This window comes from Mizuhopecten yessoensis, unplaced genomic scaffold (assembly GCF_002113885.1).
Source record: "Mizuhopecten yessoensis strain PY_sf001 unplaced genomic scaffold, ASM211388v2 scaffold2307, whole genome shotgun sequence".
Classification (NCBI taxonomy): Eukaryota; Metazoa; Mollusca; class Bivalvia; order Pectinida; family Pectinidae; genus Mizuhopecten; species Mizuhopecten yessoensis.
The window spans coordinates 104,438-112,072 of NW_018404481.1; positions in this window are offsets into that span (position 1 = coordinate 104,438).

The window sequence follows — 7,635 nt, forward strand, 5'->3', positions numbered from 1 at the left end:
GATTCAGAATCCTCAGGATATCAATATGGGACCAAACCAAATCAAAACAAACACATTTGCCAGATTTTTGAATTGTTAATAAATACAAGCAGTTCAGTGGGAGTTAAAGTTATATATGCAATTGTTCAATGCATTGAGACAGACAGGAATATCATCTAATTGTTTGTACTGTAGAAACAAAAACAAAAAGTTAGAGGACGACAGTAGGAAACCAATGTGGACCAAATCTTAGGGAAGCATAGCACAATATATCAATTGAAGGGAGATCACTCTTACAGTCCTATAGGGCGATGGAGGTGTGTCGTTATTGAAAATCTATAAACGGCCAGCTGCAGATTTTAATGAATTTTGTATGAAGCAGTCCTGGAAAAGGGGGATTTGTCTTTTCATTAGTAAATGTGATTTTCCCCATTGAGCTAAGTTGTAGGCTGATAGAGGAAGGAAATCGTAAAAAAATAAATACAATGCGTGTTGGTTTTTTTCCGAAAGAAGTATTTCTATTCAATTCGTCTCATCTAATGTTTTAATTGAATCGTGTTGAATTATATACTTCAATAATTGAAAATGGTAAACAATAGGCGCAATGATTTCAGCAGCATATTTTTATTCCCGTTCGTAGATAGGGCCAACTGATTTTATATTGTATTTTTGTTTTCAAAAACAAACTCAAAATTTTCATTGACGATAAAACCACGAACTTAGATAGTCTAATCTAATCTCGTGATAATACCATATTTCACGACGTAATGATTTTTTTATCACCAATTTACTTTCTTTTTCGAAGTTTTAAGGCAGTACGCTATATATCAGTTGAAAACAATAAAACAAATTTAAGTTCATAAAATATTTAAAGAAATTCAAACATGAATAAAACTGAAAGAGAAAAATAATGTTCCTAAGCTATCCTCCTTTATTATATATATAAAGTTTCCGGTCAAACAAGGATCCAATGAGTATTTTCTACTGTAATCAGTTTCCTACGTACAGACAAAACGAAGAGTCCGGACTAGCAAGGTTCCCGTGTACAAACACCTTATAATGTTCCACTATACACACAAAGGGTCTTTGCTGACAAGATACAAAAAAAACCACCAAGGTTCCAGTCTAACAAGGTTCCAATATACATACAAACCAAAGGGTCCTTGCTGACAAGATACCAAAAGAACAAGGCTCCAGTCTAACAAGGTTCCAATATACATACAAACCAAAGGGTCTTTGCTGACAAGATACAAAAAAAAGCACCAAGGCTCCAGTCTTACAAGGTTCCAATATACATACAAACCAAAGGGTCCTTGCTGATAAGATACAAAAAAAAACAACCAAGGCTCCAGTCTAACAAGGTTCCAATATACATACAAACTAAAGGGTTCCGATTAAAAGGTTCTAAAACACATACAGACCAAAAGGTTTCCGAACTAACATTGTTCCACTGTACACACAAGGTGTCCGGACCAGATCATGTCGGTGTAAACATAAAAATAATGGATCTGGGAAAAAAACTTTCGCTGATGAACCAATAACGAGGGCGGTCTTACGACTTTGACTTTTTTTTAAATTTTAACTCATTCACCCCTGAAGACACATTTGAACCCTTCCAATTCAAAGGTTCGAATAGTTTATTTTAAAATTTCAGGGGCGAATGAGTTAAACATACATCAATTGTCCAAATGGGTACAAGAGATTTGGCGGAACATACATCCGGGCACATGTGATACTGATACATGTACACATCCAATCGGAACATGATTTTTTTTTTTTTTTTTCAAGATTTTCAGAACATGTACATTATACAGAACATCACACCAACACACATCCACACATTCACACATATCTACTATTGAATTTATCGTCAACCTCATCCTCATCCTCATCATCTGATGATGATTTTATACAATCACCAAGACACATTCAATTTTCACACACTTTCACACATAGAAAGACAAAACAAATTCTTTATTCAGTCAATTTTTTGACAAGAGGAATGTAATTATCTAGATTTATGATAGACCCATCATTTAGTCCCCTTTTATTACTAGTAGGATTTTATTACTAGTAAGAGTGTGTCGGACTATACCCTGAGGATTGGACCAGAGAAAACTCCGAGGAACCCCGATCCTCTTACTATGACGTGTACATCAAAGGACTCAATACCAGTTGCCTGGCCCCTTTGGTGTTATCAGTTTTTCATCGAACATCGAAAACTGTAGAGTCTTTACTCTCGGATCCTATCGGAATATTATGAGATTTTACCTCGGCGTGAAAACCAAATATAATCTCATAACTGTTTGTCTTACACAGCACTGACAGTCTAGGTAACTAAACCAGATTTTTTTAAAGGCAACTATTCCGAAAGCCATCTCTAAGATAAGATAACTTTCTACTCCGCGCGTCGAGTCTCCAGTAGTGAAAATATGCCGCAATATATATGTCGGTTAAAACCTCTAATCTCGTGACGGGGGGTGCTAACCGCGCGAGAATCCCCGAGATTGATTATTGGTAGAGGTGGTGAAGATTTATTTTTCCCTCCTCTTTTCCACGAAACGTATTTCTCCGTTAATTGATTTATAAGCTATAGCTTATCGTTCGTATATATATATGAAACATCACGACGTGTGTTTACCCGGTTGTTTGGGTGCGCCTAAGAAACAACCGTTGGCAAAATATAAGGGCGACGCTCCACACACCTAACTAATTACGTATCTAGGGGATCGCAACAAAACCATTATCTGTAATCAGATTTTCTATTTTTTTTAATTATTTGTGTAACAATGTTAATATAAACAAATTTTGTATCAATATACTTATTTATTTTGAGCTCTGTTTATTGCATCTAAGCTGCGGATTAGGGAACAAGATATTCTACGTCTTGATAACATTGTTTGTTTTGTTAAAGTTTCGGAACAAGATCGCTATGCGAAGACTGACTTTAACAAGACTATGGTCAATAATAGTCTGATAATGAAGATGATGTGGAAGAGTGACCTTTTAGAAGCTGAAACGGGTTTTAAAGATAGGAAAAGAAAACATGAGAAACACGATCTATCTGCAGGCTAGCTGAGATGGGTTTTTACTGTTTCTGTTCAAAAGGTCAAAACGTCTGTTGTTCGGGCCATGGGAAAGTCGGGCTTTTCTATATTTCTTCTCGACTTTTTTTTTTCAATTCCATGTATGGTATAGTTATTTCATAAACATAACCTTTATCTAATGAGTGGTTGGGGTCTCAAAATGCTCACACCCACACACGTGTAATTCTCCCGGAAAAGCCAACAGAGCAGAAACAATACCATTGTGTAACCCAAACAAACAAACAAAACTATAGGGAGGATAAGTAAAGGATGGTCACTCTCAGGGTAGAGCAAAATTGGTCACTCCCTTGTAGGGTTAATATTGGTCATTCTTGGGGAGGATATAATTATTACTTTTAGTGAAGATAAACTCTGACCCTCTCATCGAATGATTAATGCTGGCAGAGACGTATATATTAGGTAATATATACGTCTCTGATGCTGGCAACTCTTACTAGGGATCATCATCTTTGGTCACTTACAGGAAAAATATCGTTTGATACTAGAATTCATTCGGAACACCTCGGTCGATTCAGTCATCTTCGATGAAAGGAACGGTTATCGTAATCGCGGCGAGGTAATCCGAATGCTTCTTTGATGAAAGGAACAGTAATCGGGACGAGGTGTTCCGAATGAGCTAGAACTGATTTGCACGTGAGACTCTATGGAAGTGGTGTTTGATTCGGTGTAACGTTGCCTCTGTGTGTCCATGTTCACTCTGTACTGTTAGGGATCTATGTGTATCATACGTCTGTTACAGCAGCTGTTACCTGCCCCTGTCTCCCTCCCCGCCCGTCTAATCCCAGCCCGTATCCGCTTTAAGTTAAGAACGTGTACATCATAAGCTAAAATCATATGGATCACCATAAACCATAAACAACGCTAGTTTGGCGGTTTCCATATTATGGAAATTTTTGCGTTTTTAAGACAAAAAAGTGTAAGTTTTTTTCTGGCAAACTCGCCCACATAAAATTTGTGATAACTACTGGATCAAGAAGCGCGCGAGCGTCACGTGCTGTGATCTTAATTTATATTCTTGGTACGACTTCTTCAAAATCCTGTCTATCGCTAGTTTCAAATATTTGCAATCTTTAGGAATCGGGGAAAAAATCAAGTTTGGGCTGCTGGACGTCGGCGTGTATTGTTCCCACTTTTAACCTGGTTACTACAGTACGTCGGCGTGTATTGTTCCCACTTTTAACCTGGTTACTAAAGTACGTCGGCGTGTATTGTTCCCACTTTTAACCAGGTTACTACAGTAAGTCAGCGTGCATTGTTGTCATTTTAAACCTGGTTACTAGAGTAAGAAGGCATGTATTGTTTAAACTTTTAACCTGATTACTACAGTAAGTCGGCGTGTATTGTTCCCACTTTTAACCTGGCTACTACAGAACGTCGGCGTGTATTGTTCCCACTTTTAACCTGGTTACTACAGTACGTCGGCGTGTATTGTTCCCACTTTTAACCTGGTTACTACAGTACGTCGGCGTGTATTGTTCCCACTTTTAACCTGGTTACTACAGTACGTCGGCGTGTATTGTTCCCACTTTTAACCTGGTTACTACAGTACGTCGGCGTGTATTGTTCCCACTTTTAACCTGGTTACTACAGTACGTCGGCGTGTATTGTTCCCACTTTTAACCTGGTTACTACAGTACGTCGGCGTGTATTGTTCCCACTTTTAACCTGGTTACTACAGTACGTCGGCGTGTATTGTTCCCACTTTTAACCTGGTTACTACAGTACGTCGGCGTGTATTGTTCCCACTTTTAACCTGGTTACTACAGTACGTCGGCGTGTATTGTTCCCACTTTTAACCTGGTTACTACAGTACGTCGGCGTGTATTGTTCCCACTTTTAACCTGGTTACTACAGTACGTCGGCGTGTATTGTTCCCACTTTTAACCTGGTTACTACAGTACGTCGGCGTGTATTGTTCCCACTTTTAACCTGGTTACTACAGTACGTCGGCGTGTATTGTTCCCACTTTTAACCTGGTTACTACAGTACGTCGGCGTGTATTGTTCCCACTTTTAACCTGGTTACTACAGTACGTCGGCGTGTATTGTTCCCACTTTTAACCTGGTTACTACAGTACGTCGGCGTGTATTGTTCCCACTTTTAACCTGGTTACTACAGTACGTCGGCGTGTATTGTTCCCACTTTTAACCTGGTTACTACAGTACGTCGGCGTGTATTGTTCCCACTTTTAACCTGGTTACTACAGTACGTCGGCGTGTATTGTTCCCACTTTTAACCTGGTTACTACAGTACGTCGGCGTGTATTGTTCCCACTTTTAACCTGGTTACTACAGTACGTCGGCGTGTATTGTTCCCACTTTTAACCTGGTTACTACAGTACGTCGGCGTGTATTGTTCCCACTTTTAACCTGGTTACTACAGTACGTCGGCGTGTATTGTTCCCACTTTTAACCTGGTTACTACAGTACGTCGGCGTGTATTGTTCCCACTTTTAACCTGGTTACTACAGTACGTCGGCGTGTATTGTTCCCACTTTTAACCTGGTTACTACAGTACGTCGGCGTGTATTGTTCCCACTTTTAACCTGGTTACTACAGTACGTCGGCGTGTATTGTTCCCACTTTTAACCTGGTTACTACAGTACGTCGGCGTGTATTGTTCCCACTTTTAACCTGGTTACTACAGTACGTCGGCGTGTATTGTTCCCACTTTTAACCTGGTTACTACAGTACGTCGGCGTGTATTGTTCCCACTTTTAACCTGGTTACTACAGTACGTCGGCGTGTATTGTTCCCACTTTTAACCTGGTTACTACAGTACGTCGGCGTGTATTGTTCCCACTTTTAACCTGGTTACTACAGTACGTCGGCGTGTATTGTTCCCACTTTTAACCTGGTTACTACAGTACGTCGGCGTGTATTGTTCCCACTTTTAACCTGGTTACTACAGTACGTCGGCGTGTATTGTTCCCACTTTTAACCTGGCTACTACAGTACGTCGGCGTGTATTGTTCCCACTTTTAACCTGGTTACTAGAGTACGTCGGCGTTTAGTGTTTTCAATTTTGACCAGGTTACTACAGTAAGTCGGCGTGCATTGTTGTCATTTTAAACCTGGTTCCTCAGTACGTCGGCGTGTATTGTTCCTACTTTTAACCTGGCTACTACAGTAAGTCGGCGTGTATTGTTTCCACTTTTAACCTGGCTACTACAATAAGTCGGCTGGTTTTGTTCTCACTTTTAACCTGGCTACTACAGTAAGTCGGCGTGTTTTGTTTTCACTTTTAACCTAATTACGACAGTACGTCGGCGTGCATTGTTTCCACTGCTAGTCTGATATCTACATTACGCTGGCTGCTAGTTACAGACGTTTTTATCATATAAACGGACGTAACTTAACTAGATGGTGTTATAAACATTTGTTTCTCCAACTTTGCACAGGAGAGTTTTCTGTTTTAGCCAGGAAAGTTCAACTTACCATAGCACGCACTAACTTCTGACATCATCAATGTAAATGGCGATTTTGACGTCATAAATATTGAATGGCGATATTCATACACCATATATACTTTTATTTACAACCATGCCGGACTTCTCTCGGTTGAGTTGTGACTGGAGTAATAGGTTGGAGAAAAATAATCATCCCCTATCATGGGAGTGTAGCAGAGATATCGCAAACCCGTGGGTGATTATTTGCATTGTCTAACCCTCAGCAGGGCTTTGGGTTAAACAACCAAAAAAATATAACCCCGAAGGTTGGAGATGTCTCTTTCACATCTTCAAGACAGGAACTGTTCTATCAATCTTTACTGGAGATTATAGAAGGCCATGTTACCTGAATAGAGATAATTATGTACGTGTACGTGTAACTCTTTCCGTATTACGAACCAAAACACTCCATCACGAGTTCCAATCGTGCGTGAAGATTGGTCTCCTGCACTGGTGACCCCGGTTCGACTCTCGTTCACCTCGTCACGATATAGAAACATAACCCATTCAATAAACAGAACCGTCGTGACATCCCAATTCACGGTACTTGTGTAAGAAGTTAACCCACACATTCAGTTATAACTGGATAACAGGTGTCACATAACAATGTCAATCTCGTGTGTGTGACTGACGTGACAGATGCTGTCGAGACCCCCCACCCCCAAACCCCACCCGCAATACCTTATTTGTCACTACGCACAATAACATAACGCCAAACCCGGAAAGAGGGGGCTGGAGGAGGATTATTATCCTCCTGGTGTTTGTTTGCTGCACCTCGAACCCTTTTCTACATCAGTCATGTCTTCTTTATCATTCTCGGATCTCGGATCCCTCACATCTGAGGGCGTCCGCGAAGTTCTTTAAGTTATAAGCACGTGACATCGTCATAAGGTAGCACACGCGTCTGTGGAGAAACATCAATACACACACAGTCGGAGGGGCGTCTATACCGTATTTGAGATGAAATTAACAGCTGTTTCAGCTCTAATCCTGTTTTAAATCATATTTAGTTCTGTTTTAAGTTCTTTTTCATCCGATGAGCTAAAAAAAACCACGGCGATAGGTCATCTGTAAGTAGATCTCTCCCGAGGGGTAGGGGGA